The sequence below is a fragment of the Equus przewalskii genome, chromosome 13 (assembly GCF_037783145.1).
Source record: "Equus przewalskii isolate Varuska chromosome 13, EquPr2, whole genome shotgun sequence".
Taxonomy (NCBI): Eukaryota; Metazoa; Chordata; class Mammalia; order Perissodactyla; family Equidae; genus Equus; species Equus przewalskii.
Window position 1 is genome coordinate 86,439,182 of NC_091843.1, and position 15,792 is coordinate 86,454,973.

Below are 15,792 nucleotides of genomic sequence, written 5' to 3' on the forward strand. Positions count from 1 at the left end.
CACTATGTTTGGGAACCAGGAAGAGAAGTTCCAGCTGGACCTAGAGAGTGATGGAGCTAGAGGGGGCAACAGTGGGGAGGCGAGGAACAGACCCGTAAATTAGAGAAATCCTGGTGGCTTATTTTACGCTCTACAGCCTTACATATTCACATTTCTCTCCTTATCGCGGAAAACTTTTGCTGGGTACCAGTTGCCTAGTGAGAATGTCACTTTCATTTTCTGTTTCATTATATCTTATTTTGGACCGAGTCTGTTCCCTGGTGTAAATTTGCTGGCTCCGCCCTTGGAAAAGATGCTCAAATTACATATATCATGATCCAACCTTCAGTATGTAGCTCCATGTCCCTTCCCAGATACCAAGTGGCATCCAGTTGGTTCTGTGAGGCACTCCAAATGTGCTGATCTCTCCTTCTGCTGTGAACGCACAGTAATCTCAGGAGATTGATGTCACTGGATGTCCCCAAAGCATGGCTGTCAAGTACGTAGATTCAAAATTTCACCATTTCATTTTTTCAATTTTCAGAGCTTATTGAGTTACTTGTGTGTATCTTCTCTTCCGAAACTCTGTGTGCTCTTCCTGCCGTGCTCTTTTATTTGGAAGACCCCAAAGCAGGCCACCCAGGAGTCAGGGTAAAAAGCCTTTAAATAACGAACCAGTGTGAGCAATGTAGGAAAAAGGTGGTACAAGGCCGACAGAAAAGCAAGTTCTACTTTTCCTACTTCTAAAGGATTATATCAAACAGGTTTAAAATTATGGAAAGTATCTGGTCTCTCTGCGTGTGGTAGCAGAAAGGTGACTGCCGCCAATGAGACAATGTCATACGGACTGGGTGATTGTAAAACACTTGAAATGTTATGTACGTGACAATGTTCGAGTATTTGGCCTTGGGAACAAAACGGACCAAAGCAACTTATAAATTGGCATTGTGACTCAAGTTTCGAATGGAAATAGCCAGGAAACCATAAGGCAAAAACATAGTCCAACTATTCTTTCTTGTTGTTGTTTTTTTTTAATGCTGCTGAGAAGATGTGGAAGGTAGAATCTGAGCAAAGTAGATGATGATTAGCATTTGCAAAGGAGACTTCTGGGTAATTGATCATTCAGTGAGAAGTACCCAAAGACAGAACTGGATCATTATTAGAAAGAAATACATGATTGATGTCATACACACACAAGCCATTAAATCCATTTCCCAACCTTTTGTTTGATTAATGGAAATTCCGGAGAACTTTGTCCAGGTCAGACTGTTGAGGTGGGCATCCCACTGCAGGTGATGCTCATTCACCTGTCAAGGCCATTGTTTCAAGAGCTTCAGGAGAGACGAAATTGCAATTCCTTACACTTGGCGACATGTTGTTACTGAAGGATTCCTGAATCTCCCAAATTCCACTGGCCAAGAGGGGCTCAAGAAAGGAAACATTCTCCTTTCCAGCAGCAATTTGCTCATCCTGTAGTTAGTAAGTGTAGAAGGTTTTTTGCTGTCCGTTGTTTTTTTTTTTAAGGTTTTTGCCTGAGAGTCCACAGCTTAAAGATGTATCCAATTTAAATGAAAACTGTGTCTACATCTGACATTATAGCATGATTAGGTGACAGCATTCTAAGTGGTTTCTGGTCCAGAACATTAGTCTGTCAACCACTATTTTTTGTTGTTGCTCTTTAGTTTGTTATACACGTGCGGCCCATGTGCGCGGCGCGCGCGCGCGCGCGCACACACACACACACCCCCACACACACCCATTGGGCAGGTAGTGAAATTTTGCAGAACTGCTGAAGAATTATAAGTAGGAAAAGTGTGTTTAAGTTAGTGTATTAGCTCGTGAATCCAAGACTTAAAATGATAAGGTTAATGATCACTATCAGCAATCTTGTCCCTGATTTTGTTTTAGCGTCATTAGAATTCTGTTGCGATATTTACCGCTCATTCTTCCGTATGAAACCGGCTTACTTCCTCTGTCTGAGGCCCTCGGTAAGTCAGAAAGCCAACGTTTGAGGTAACGTGGCAATGCATTTTAAGAAGAATCAGCTCCTTAGAAGTGGGGAGAAAAATATATTATTGGACTTTGCAGAGGCAAACACGACCCAGCAGGTTGGAGTCTGCGAGGAGTGGGGTTCCGCTGGCCGCGCGGCCCCTCCTGCCCGCCCCCTGTGCGGGCACCCCTTGCACGAGGCCAGGCCCAAGTCCCCGCCGCTCCCCGGGGAGCAAGGCCCTCGCGCTCCCTCCAGGATGGGACAGGATATGACAGCCCGGTTTGTGCACCAGCATCCTTAATATTTCCTTCCTTTCAGAAGCAAATAGAGCGTTCCCTTATCTGAATGCTAATTTCCTAGTTAAAAACCCTCCCTTGCTGACAAGGGACTGAAAGAGTTTTAAATCACAGATGTAGAGTATCAAATGCAATAATGCTCTTGCAATAGTGCATTGAAGCCTCAATTAATTAACCCTTGGGCTAAGTAGGCAGGTACATGGCAGTGGCCGCAGGCGGTGGATGGATGAGATTTAAATGTGCATCTCATTTCCCCAGCACGGAGCATGCCGTTTGGTTCAGAAAGGAGTCATTTTGCACACTCGCCTCATTTACTCGCCGCTTTAATCCTCCTAATTCCACCTGAGATCAGGGGAGAATTGAAAAGGAAGGCGAGGAGCAAGGGCGGCGGGCCCCTTTTGTGGCGCGCAGTCCCCCGGGGCCGCGCCGCGCCGGGCCTCTACCGGGATCTGGCCTCCGGGCGGGCGTCGGTGGGAAACGCGCAGGGCGAGCTCAAGGCGGATGGGCGGTTTTTACATTTTTAGGGGGTGCGGGCAGTTCCGGAAGAGGAAGCCGGGCCAAGCCCACCCTGCCTGGGTGTGGGGTCCCCAACCAGGCCTCGGCCTGCGCTGGGCGCGCCAGGGCTCAGGGGGCCGGGGAGCGAGGTCGCAGCGCCCCGACGCCCGGTGGGCGTCCGGGTAGGGTGGGCGCTCGGGTCCCGCCGCGCCTGGGAGGCCCGTCGCCCGGGTTCCAGAACCGCATCCCACCACGGCCCGGGCGCCGCGTCCCGCGCTGACTAGGTGTAACTCTCCAGCTCATTTCTCTCCACGTGATTCACCATCTGTGAACTCGTCTTTAACCTAATAAAAATCATCTAGCTTTTGACTAACAAGAAAAGGAAACAGTGCTCATTGTGGGGTTTGGGGGAAATGGCTTCACTAATGTGCAGGATGAGGACGGAGTGATTTATGGGCGGTTTTCACTGTAGGCTATGATTAGGGGGCTGGTAGTAAGTGCATTAGATGTGTAAGTGTGGCAATAGAGTAAATAGGCGTTTTATTTATCGCAGTGCCAGGGGCCTCTTAGCGGAAGAGCGCTTCTCCAAATTGAAATATAGCAGAGTTTACACTCCTGATTAGGGCTTCAAGCGCAGAGCCCAAGGCTATCAGCTAAGCAGAAACAACGCTCGCTGACACCTAATTGTCACTGGATTAATGTGCAAACAGGGACGGCGAACAGCAACAACAAATAACCTCGTGTCAGAGCCGTTGGTGGCAGTGTCCACTCTCAGTGACTTGGGGCCAAATTGGAGTTTATATGTCAAAACGGGCTCCGATCAATGCGGCGGGCTCCTCCCGCGAAGGGCAGTCGTTGTGTGCGTGTGCGGGCACATTGTGTGCGGGAGCGGAGGGGAGCGGGCAGGCGGAGGAGGTGAAATGCCTTCCCATTAATTTTTTTTCTGCTTTATGCTCCCGAATTCACGCTATTAAGATAAATTTATGTGAATCAGGTCTTTCTCTCCAGGATCTTGTGGCTTTCGCTTGTGTCTCCATATAAAATTTAATAACCCTGTTTGTGAATCAAATCATTCCCACAACAACAGATTCAATCTGGGTTGCCACCTGTCCGGCTTTGGACAGGAGAAACGGAACTGGGCAGCTGGGTTCCAGCTTTTCATGGGGGCTCGCGTTTGGTTGGCTGCCGGTGGCTCAGTTTGCCCTGGGGTTTTCCAAGCAAGAGCTGGAGGTGGCTGGAGCGGAAGAGGAGAGCCTTCCATATTCCCTAGACCCCATTTTCTTTAAGTGACCAAATTGGTGGCATCTCTATTTAAAAAACACAAGAACTCATAACAGTCCAAAGCAAATGGTGGAATAGGTTACCAGCCAAGAAGTTCTTATGCTCACTCATTTTTCTTCTACAATTAGCCATTTACGGAGGGAAAAAGTCACAAATATATGAATTATGCTCCTAAATGTATTTCTAAAGTTCTTAAGTTTTATTGAGCATGAAAGTTGGTCTTTCCCTGTGTTAAGGACTGGAGAAGCTATAGAACTAGCTAGTGGCTCAATGGTGCAAAGTCTTATGATTTAAACTTGACATTTGCAATTTTTTGCCGTAAAATATTACTTTCTTTATTTCAAGACTTTAGTTGAAAACCTCGTAATTCCTTTTAAGCTCCATTTGATTGTCAATTGCACAACTCTCTCTAAAGCTTAGGGCTTATGATTTTCATACACACATGATTTATGCTTTTTGTGTCACAATATAATGTACTTTGGTACAGCTCCAACTTATTTCTCTTGCATCCTGAGAGCCTTCCTTTTTAGAGGCTGGAGTTTTTATGGTGAAGCTATGAAAGAGTTGTGACCTGGCTGTGGATCTCCTTGAATTGTCCGAAATTGCTTTTTTCGCTGCCACAGTCAGCCTTCTGTGCCAACCGTTTAATGTATTTTCAGAAAATGGTGATCTGGCTATCTGCATATTTGGAAAACAGAATGAAATAAATTTTCACTACTGCAAATTTCAATAGCTGGCCACAGAAAACCCATTCATTGACTCGGTTATGGGGAGAAGGATGGCAGAACATATTCTAGAAGTTGCACCCACTGAGATTTCTTTTAATCCATTTGCTCTGAGAAAATCATGAAGCTGGATCTGCAGTGGGGCAATTCCAACTCCATTTTATTGACAACACGTTGGATGAATTCAATGAATCTTTAATCCAGGTATAGAACTCTGAGGTTACAGTTTAAGTTGATGATCCTCATCAGAACAACAATACAAACATCACAAGTAGATACTGTTTTCTAAAAAAAAAATCAATAACACATTGTTATGATAAAGATTGAAATTCTCACATAGGAAACATTTTTTCATCCTAATCATTACACTTTGTAGAACTTACTTTATAGACTCCTAGAACTGGAAGGAAATTTAGAGACCATCAAACCCTCTTTACAGCCCTATTTGCAGATGGGAAAACTGAGGCCCAGAAAGAGTAAATATCTTGCTCAAGGTCACACACGCACACAACTAAATCTTCCAGGTGTTCCTCATATACATCATTATTCCAATCAAGCCATAAACGTTGTAAGCATATGGGAAAAACATTGTCATACCTTATTGATACTGATTATTCGGGCGTTTTAACATTAAAATTTTTCTGGCACATAAAAACTGATCTTGTTTCATTATTCATTTAAGAAACAATTGAAAACGGGGTTATTTGCTCACTTATCTGGAAATTGTGAAACAGAATGAAAATCTTGAAGCAGCTGTGGTGTTTGAAAGAGTTGCTCTGTCTGGTTATCTGAGTTTGGGGTTGTAGGACTGCTCTTCCCAGTCTCTGACCTTTCTGTTGCCCACTTTTTCAGCTTTTGGGCTTTTTACCTTGTCCTTCAGCCTCTACAGGGAGGAAACCGAGACTCGAAGAAGCTGATTTTATCATTGCGTGATAAGATATTTCATGGAGGAAACAGGACAGAACTCCAGATAGAGTGGAGGTCGATCATCGTGCTCAGCCACAGTGCTCCCTGGCCCCCAGTGTGATGAGTAGACAACGACTAACCCTGATTATAGAAGGGAGCAGAATATTTGGTAGATTTTTAAATAATTCTGTGGAAGAGTTACAGATTTATTTGTCTATGAATCACTCTTGGAGTTTCTGTGATGACCTTTAGGGTACAAACTTCAGGATGTGTCTGAATTATTAAGGCTCTACCCTATTGGTGTGGCTACGTTTTAAAGGAGTTAACGGAAATAAAATTATGTCAACCAAGAAATAATAAGTCCCCCAGAATTTTGAGTGTGACTAAATCTAGATCAAATGTGAAACTTCTAGCAATGTGGTCAGACTCTGGGTGTTATTTAGTAGGCGCTGGGAAGTATATTCACTTTAAGGAAACTGCTGAAATCTAAGGTGAGGACCATCCACAGGCTGTAAGCCCGGGTCTAAACCACGATGCACACATGCTTCCCCCACCCTCAACCCAAGTTCCTGAGAAGTTCAAAACCAGTCACCACCAAAATCACCAGTATGAGGTCTATAACTGGGCACTTTCATACAATAAACTGGTAACACTTGATCCTAATTTTGTAGACTGAAATGATTCTACAGAACTCTGTGAAAGGAAGGAAGAGGGAGACGTTACTCTGGAACTATCTCCATGAAGCGAACATCATTTTTTCTGGGTGAACAATTCAGGAAGCATTTTGACAGAAACCAAAATCATCTCGGAGACAAGGACCAGGTACTGACGGAAGAGAGCACGGCTGTGCGACCAGCGGGAGGCATGGTTTTCTTGTGGTCCAGGCTCTACAACCACCTGGTGAGGTGACCTTGGGCAAGTCACTGTCAAAGAGCCACATGTTGTTGTTTCCTAATTGGCAACCCAGGGACTAGGCACACAATTTCTTACGGAGAGGTCAGTGAGCCCTCGAAGTCAGCATCCTACAAGCTCCCCCAGGGAGTTCTCATGCACTCTAAAGTTTAAAACGCTTGGACTGAAGGACCTACACATTTTCTTGTAAATGTGAGCTTTTTAATCACTTATGCTTTAGCAATTTGAACTCCATATTACAGTTTGAGGAAAAGGCTTGAGGAGACACTGATGACTGATTTAAAATACTCCTTCAGACCACATGAGTACTTCATTAGGCAAGCTCTTCAAGGGCGTTCTCAATGCACGTGCTCCTGAGAACTTCCGTGGTCATCACTATCCGCTTTTAAGGTTCTCTCTCTACTGTGATACTTGTCTGTCGTTAACAAAAAATAGTTGGTAGATTAAAAATACTATAAGATATCCTCTCCCTAATTTTCTCACCTATTTAAATTATTATGCCATATCTTTAAGAACTTACCCTGAGTTTGTGTATATAGTAAAAATTTATTTTTTGTCATTTTCACCTTCTGAAATAAAATAAAAACCCAAAATATCCCAAAACAACCTTCTATCAGGATGGTGCAAGGAGCCCAGTTCTTAAACATCATAAAATGTTATGCGTCTACGTGTTTTCTTTATACTTACACCTACTTAAAGGCAGACAATATTCCAAAAATGCATATTGTTCTTTGACGACAATTTTTAAAAATCACTCTTTTTCTACCCTGGTGCCAGAGAGCTGATTCTATTTTTATGCCCTAACTGGATTTTAAGATCCAGGAGGCATTTCCTGTCAGGGGCCTACAAGGCTCCTGAGACGCGGTGTGCATCAGTTTGCGTTCTGCGCGGTTGAAATGAAAGCGGAAGTCTGCGGGAAGCAGACAGCAGTTCCTGCTCGTGGTTAATGTTGCTCGTGGAGGGGCGATGTATTGTGTGCTTTCGGGACGGTCTTCGTAAGGTGGGAGTTTTTTTCTTACTTGAGGGAAGTTTTTCCAAGAGCACATCTTTTTAATGGTATTCTTTCCCCTTCTCAGTGAGGGATTATTGATTGAGCGGACACCGCTTACTGTAGCTGTGCTGAGCTGCCAGCCGCCGAGTTTCCTGTGATTGATTTTATATAGCACCTTTTATACTTGAGAAATCCCAAAGCACTTAAGAAAGCGGTGAGTGAGTTTGAGGCTGACAGTGATGGCGCAGGCGGAGCGCGATGGCGCGGACCCAGCGGCTCACACGCTGCGAATGCTGGACTCTCCAGAGGCCGGCGGGCCAGGTCGCCACCGTTCTCTCTGATCTGCTAGAATCTTCAGAGTGGAAAGGATGTCTAGCCATCTTTCGGGCCATCCCTGGGTCTCCACTCTGACCAGCCCTACACCACTCGAGACAGATGAGATAGGCCACAGATAAGTGGCTTTGGAGGAGCTACTTACTCTCCAGGCCTCTGTGTCCTCATTGGTTCACTACGGGGGATGGATTCGGTGGTCCCCTCCAGCCAGAAGTTCTGGGACTTTCTAATCATGAGCATTTCTGGCACTTGGAGAGGGTGCCCAGCCTTGTATCAGGCCTCTGCTCTGGGGAGTGCTGACTCTCCGGCTGCCTTTAGTGCAAAAACAAACAAGAGGACACCTCCAGAAATGCACAGTGGGTTTCCCCTCAGAAGAAGGGGACATCAGTGCTGACTTCTTTAGCTCCTAGCACAGTGCTTAGCACAAAATAACCCCTCGATAAATGTTTGTTGAATGAATACATAAAAAGGTAAAGGGTCTTTCCAGTGTCACAGAAAGGCATAGTTCAGTCTAGAATAAGGGCAGTTCACAGCCTCACATTGTCTGCCTTAGCAGTGAGCATGCAAAATGAGCCAGCCTGTCCCCACAGAAACAACAGAAGCGGGACAAAAATAATGCCTTTTGCTTTTTTGACCCTGCTTCCTGATCCAAAAAGCTGAAGCTGCATGTTCTACTGGCAGGTTGGTGGGGAAAGGAGGAGAAAACTGACAAAGTGAGAAGAATGGACATGAAGCTCAGAGGGAGAACTGGGGCCTACTCACTCCAGGAGAAGGAGCTGGAGGAGGGAGAGCGATGTGGAGGCTCTGAGGAGAGGACATCTCTCCACCTTGCGTGGGTCTGGGAGTGGCCAGGAGACTGCCGTTGAAGGAACCGGAAGAGAGCAGTGGTGGGCGTCTCTGGAATCTGGGCTCTGCTCGCCCTCGTTTCGAGACTCCAGGGAGGGGGTGGACGACTAGGGTGGGGAGAGAAAAAGTCAGCTTCCTTCTCTTGTCCCACCCACCCTGCCCCTTCCCCGGGAAGCAGGAGAGGTGAAGCAGTGGCAGCAGAGGGGACTGTGGGGGCAGAGTTGGTGGGGTGTTCGCTGTGCTCCAGGTGTCTGTGTTTCACTACATATCATCACCCAGTTAACTTGCTCAAAAGAGACGGAATGTCTAAGTTAAAGTGGGTGTGTGCATTCCTCTTTACCTTTGCTTTCTTTATACGCATGGCCATAGCTCTGAAATTTGTTTTCAAGCAAATAACTCACTTTTACCTTACACAGTGCATTGATATGTATTATCTCCTTTGCTCTTCAAATGGCTCAGGGAGGCCAATGGTATTATTATGCCCATTTTACAGATGAGAAAGTTGAGGCCCAGAAGGAGGATAAGTGACTTGCCCAAGGTCACACAGCTAGCAAACAGTCAAGCTGGAATTCAAACCCAGGTTACTAGACACCACATCTCACTCACTGTCCACTATGACTTGCTGTCTCCATCTCATACCGAAAAAGAAAAACCCTGTTTGAAAAAAAGAAACTTCACTGGTATGACATGCCAGCATTTGAAGGATTAAGTTGTGAATGTTTATATTTGTTTTCTCGCTCAAACCACACAACTGGCTGCTTACCACTCTACGCTAGCAGCTAAAATATACTTCTTCTTCTTCTTCTTCTTTTTTGTCATGGGTCTCTTTTTAGGAACAGGAATAAGTGCCTGTGGTTTTCACCCACAGGTTCATGGCTGTGTGTACTGACACCACATGAGGCAGCTCTTCCCTCCAGACCTCGGGAGCTGTCTCTGGATGAGAAGGCTGACCTGGACCTGGGAGCTCCAAGGTCCTCTGCAACACCCAGAGCCTGTGATTCTGAGCTGGTGACAGTCCAGTGATCTCCAGCTACAGTGTGGGGCCCGGACTAGAATGGTGTGACTGGCAGCTGGGTTCCGCTCCACACTGGCTAACTGGGAGCTGATGATGAAGGCACTGGGCTCTAAGCCGGGCACAGGGACACACACAGGACAGAGCTCCTGCCCTCTAGGACTACGGGGTCAGTGAAGCCCCTAAAGGAGCCTGAAAATGTGCAGTCATTGCTCAAGTGTTTACCTTGTGTTGGAGAATTTTAAGATGTGTCCTTGCACCCATATGAGTAATTTAAAGGATTTCCACACCTGACTGATGCTTCCTGATATCCACTGTGGAAAAAAGTCCTGTTTGAATAGACTGACACTGGGAAAGACCAGAAAAAACCATCGCGTTGTATCCTTGGGAGGCTGCAAAGAAAAGCAATTCCGGACACTGAAACCGTTAGGGCCTGGGCCTCGGAAGCCCCACAGAAGCTGAACGACGAGCTACAGGAGCTCCTGATTGAGAGGACCAGGGCCCACCTCCGAGGGCTTCAGGCAGTGTGCTCCGCAGGGCAGTTTTGTTTGGAAGAAAAGCCAGTCAAAGCCGCAGGGAGTCCTTGCAAGGCCAAAAGAGAGCAGGTTGTTCCCTTGGAGAGAGCGGCATTTTGGAAAACTGAAAATCACTTTAGTAATACTATATATGAGAATCTTTGTAACCAGAAAAAAAATGCAATAAAACTCTCCATTTGAAGGCTTCTTCAATATTTTACAAATCACAATATCATCTCCAGCTTTGGGCACAAAGAAAAATCCACATGCTAAACCTTACGGAACGTTAGCGATATCAAGATTCGCTGCCTCTGCCGAATACCAATGGCGTTGCCCCGGCCTGCCGCTGGTGTTCTCAGCAGTGTGAGGCGCAGGGTCCGTTTTTTTCCTGTTAAAAATGGAAATCCGTGTTTGAGTATTCCATGAAGTTCTTCAGGTTCATTAACAAGGTCAAAATCAATGTTATTTTACTGTTTGGAGTCATTTTTGGCGGAACAATGAAAAGAAACCATAGTAGAAGTAGTCTTAATATAATCATTTTCTTTTCATTGTTCTTTATGGGAAAATAATTTGGCCCGAAATTTAGTGGTCCCATCAGGGAGGTGATATCTTTAAAAAGGTGGTCTGAAGGACAGGTTTTACTGTACTTTAATAGGCTTATAGATTAATATAAATCTTAATATTCATAATCTTTACCATTTCTTTTCTCAATATCTGCTCTGTCTATACATCTATTTATAATGTATGTTTCAGACACAAGATATACTTGATTTTTATTGAATATACTGATGGTGCTACAGGGGCAGCTACTTGACCTAGTTAAAAAAAAAAAAAAAAGAGCCAAGGGGTCAAATTTATGGAAAGTCTCCTGCTGAAAACAGATTTTTGCAGATAATGCAGTGGCCTGAGAGCAGGGCTGTCCTTGCAAATCTGCCATGTGCCATTATTTGTGTAAATAATAAATATTTGTACCCCGGGTGCCTACTGCGAGCTGCAGATGAACACGATGAAACGTGGACTTACCTGGAAGCTTGATTTTTCTAACCAAAACATGGAACATTATTTACCTATACATGCCCACAAAAGAAAATCACAATGCTAACTATGAAATTTATTTATTGGTTAGAGAAGAAAACATGTAGATATACATTGCTTGACATGAAAAGAGAAATATATGTTAATTTATTTTTATGTGGTTATTTAAGGGAAAAAAATCTAAATAACTGACTCTGGTTTTATTTTGACTCTGAGATTTCTGATTTGCCTGCCACCTTATTATGTCATAAATACTGAAGGAATTAATAAATTTTGTATGTGTGTATGTATAAAATTGACATATAAAAAGCTATATATTATAAAAGTAATACATCTTTATTCTAGAAAACTCACAAAATTTGGGGAAAAACCCCACATACTCCCACCATCCGGGGAGAACTATGTGAACATTTTCTCTCCTCTGTGTTTTACACAGTTCAGAGCATCCTGTATGTTTAAAATTGAATATGGATTTATGAAATTCCACTGTATGATGCCATAATTTACTTTACTATTTCCTATTATTGGATGTTTGCGTGGTTTCTAGTTTTTTCCTGTTATGAGCATAAAGGATAAGCATCATTTTCCCTATGTCATTGTTTGCATTTCAGATGACCTCCCCAGGAACTGGTCCCAGAGATGGAATTATGAGAGTAAATGAAGTGAACATTTTTAAGCCTTTTGATACATAATACAAATTACTTTCCACAATGCTTGGGCCAATTTATAGTATAAACTTCTTTTAAAGAATTGGATGCATTTCGCCACATTATCCAAAGCTGCCATCTCCTGCAGTTTGTGCTGGACTTGGTGTCCACAGCTGCTCTGAATGAGGTGCAGGCAAGCGCCACATAGGCCTGGCTGCCGTCGGCTGGGGCTAGTTCTGGTTCATTCACAGGAGGGTTTTCTTCTTTTTAAAAATTGTGTGGTTCTCAGAAATGGTATTTAGTATTTTAAATATTAACTTTTTTAAAAAAGAGATGACAACTTGAATAATCAGCTATGCATTTTCTTCACCTTTATTATTACTTTTTTGTAATGAGAAAAAAACCCCAGACATTATTATTAGGAAAATGGGACTTTCAAAGTATTTACACTTACTTGCTCCCCCAGCTCCCAGCTTGGTTGGTTTTGGATATTTTGTCCCCAGTACCTCAGTCCTCTATAGTATTTGGTTATCTGCATAGTGTTATATTCCTGTCCCCTCTGTGGGCAAGGGTGTGGCTTTGCGTCAGCTGAGGCCCCCATGTGGAGGGTGGGCTCTCGGAAAGCAGAAAGCAGTGCCTGCATTTGTAGCTCCTCCCTCGTGACCCCTGCATCTGCACACAATGGGTTCCCAAAGTAGATTGTCTGATGGCACTGTGTTTACTATGCTTGAAACTGTTTAAATCTGTGGCGTCTCTTAAGCTCTGTCAGTTGCGCCCGACTCCACAGTTTGCGCATGCGTGCATACCCACTTCACGGAGCTGCTTTGATTTCTGGCTTTCCTATTGGCAACCAGATCGTCTTTCCGAAAAGCACAAATACATGTTGCACACAGGTATCTTTTTTGGAGTTCCTTGGTCAGGCTTAGAGTGACTTTCGCATGAGGAAGGAAAGAAGAAAAGTTCAAGTCCAGAAAGAGCTACCTTCTCAGCCCTTGGCCCAGCATTGAGCAGGGCTGTGAATGGCCGGTGCTGGCTGCTTTTTTCTGAAGGGAAGCCCTCAGAAAAGTCAAGAGCCTGAGGACCGGGTGGAGGCTCTGCAGGGAACTAACCAGCCTTAAATGATGCTTGTCTTTGTCCAGAGACCGACTATATGGTACATTAGTGACCTTTATTTTATAACAGAACCTCTCACGATATTTCAAAGTGATTTACAACTCTGTATAAAATGTAACTTCTTCACTAGGAGATGGTGGAATATAAACAGGAGGAACACAAATATCAGTACTCCCCTCACCATGCATGCCTTACAAAAGACACTTGCTAAGTTTTGATATATATAAAAATATATTTAGCTACCAACTTTACTGTCATTGTGGAAAATTGCACAAACCAATATATGTAAGTGAATAATTTTACATGTAGTTAGTGTCTTTTTTGATTAAGAAAGTATTTTAAAGAACATATTAATTATGCATCTTATGTATCCTATGTGGCTAAAGTGGCTCGGGAATAGAGACCTGCCAGTTGTTTGTTAAAATAACAGAATGCAGCTGTGATTTTTTAAAAAAATGGATACAGCATGTCTGGAAAAGCTATTTTTGTTTTTTTTTAAAGGGGCGGGATCAAAGTTAACCTTTTATTTTGCAAGTATGAGTTATCTGAGGATTAGGCCACACAAATGTGCGGTACAAAATGGAGTGAAGGCTGTGCTTTGCTAAAATGCTTCCTGGTCAGGCCTCTCAACTCTCGTGGCGTGTATGTGTGGGGAAGTGGCCACTGAAACCGAACAGGAAGACACACCGAAAGAGAATTTTTCTTTCCCATTATAGTTGTAACTGGAACCTCTGCTGTTTCCACATTTATACTTCTTGGGTTTGTAAAAGCCCAAGCAACCCCCACCCCCAATAAGTAAAAATCTACATTTGAAGAAAATAGTTTTCCCATCAAACTAGAGTTTGTCTTTGCCTCTTGGAAAGAAAATGGAATATTATTCGTCCAAGAAGACACTCCTTGGAAGTATTTTCCTGAAGCGTGCTTGACTTTTTCCGTGTCTGTAGGCAAGTGCCATCTGTGTTGGCTGCTTTGTGGCCTCACCCAGGCGGCCGCAGGGGCTGTGAATGGGGCAGCTTCACAGAATCTGCATGAAAATTGGGAATTGTCCAAGTAATTTGCCGTTTACAGACTCACTGTCTATGCCTTTTGTGTTTTGATCAATAAAAAGTTCAATCCTTTATCCCGTTCCCTAACAACCTGTTCTAAGGCATTATATTCCCCCCTAATCTTTTCGAGTTCTGGTTGTACAGTTATCCATTTTCAATGATATTCATTTTAAAAGGTTAACAAACGAGAAACTAAACCAACCATACAAATAACAGCCCAAAGAACACTTTCCAAAATGTGTTGCTGTAGTGCCATTTCAAATTTAATATTCATGCGGAGGAAAGCTAAAGGCCACCAAACCAGGTGGATAAAATAGAACCGGTTTTATGACTCATTCTTAAATGAAATCTCTTAAATATTGCTAACGAAGCCAGCTCGCCCACGCAGCCTGTCCTGCGCCCTTTCTAGGCTGGTTCAGTTCCATTTCCCTGTCTAGCAATTTGCCCCGGGCCCCTATTAAATGAATTATCACGGCCCCTAAATCATCTCTGCGGGGGTTTCCACTAATCCCATCAAGCCACTTACACTCGCTTTCTTCCCTCCTGGTGACATAATGACTTATCATTTCATGGGGAGCAGTCAGGCCCCTTCGGAGGAGCAGAAAGCGCGCCGGGTGGGGATCTGGGCCGCGAGGAAGCCGGGTGGGTACGGCCGCCTCGGGCTGCTGCCAGGGGCCCGACGGGGACAAAGCCACGCGGCCACCAACTGCCCTCCCGGCCGCCCGCCCTGGGCTCGAGGTGGGGTCTCGGCGGGCAGCGGCGGAGAGCCCCCCGCCCCCGGGGAGTGACTCTGGAGCCCGGGAACGCAGGGCCCGGAGAGAATATAAATGTTTTCCTTAACTGGAGGAAACACTGCACTCACAAACCACTTGCGGAATAGATTAAGTTAATTTATTAAACACAGTTTGCCTGGCGACTGAGCTGAGCTGAGTAATGATTTACATTTTTTTTCTTTTAAAAAACATTCATAAGAAGAAGTCAGGGGCCACAGGGGCCCTGATCCCGGGGCCCTGGCTGGGGAGCGCGTCCCGAGGTTGCGCCCGGGCCCAGGAGGGACTTGGACCCGAGCGGTGGGAGGTGCCCAGCCCCGGGGGCGCCGCCCGGAGAGGGGCCCTCTGCGGAGCCACGTGGCGGGCGTTGGGGGAGGGCCTGCTACCCGAGAGGAGGCCGGCTTGTTTTTAACATCTTGGCGAGGAGCTCAGACCACTCCACACATACCAGCGCGCACCTTCCCTTGAGGGCGCAGGAAGTTCAGTGCTTTCTAGAACATTTTGGAAACTTTATACTCCAGGACACGTCTGTGGAGCAGCGATTCTCTCAACGCTCGGTGCCAAAAACCCTCTTTTCCTAATAGGTATTTTATAATACCTTTTTTACTATCCCGGAATGAAAATCTTGAATAATATAACCTACTCAAACCCATCATTAAAAAAAAGACAAAGAAAAGATAGGAAGGAAGGAAAGGAGGAAGGAAGGAAAAAAGGAGAGGAAGAAGGAAGGAAAGAGGGGAAGAAGGAAGGAAGGAAAAACGCAATGACTTAACCGTAAAGGAAAAAATATAGCAACGACATAATAAAATATGTATTTCTGCATCATGACGACTATAGAATGAAGTAGTCAGATGCTTGCACCACCTTAAAACAAGTAAATTTTGATTTAGGAGAAAATGT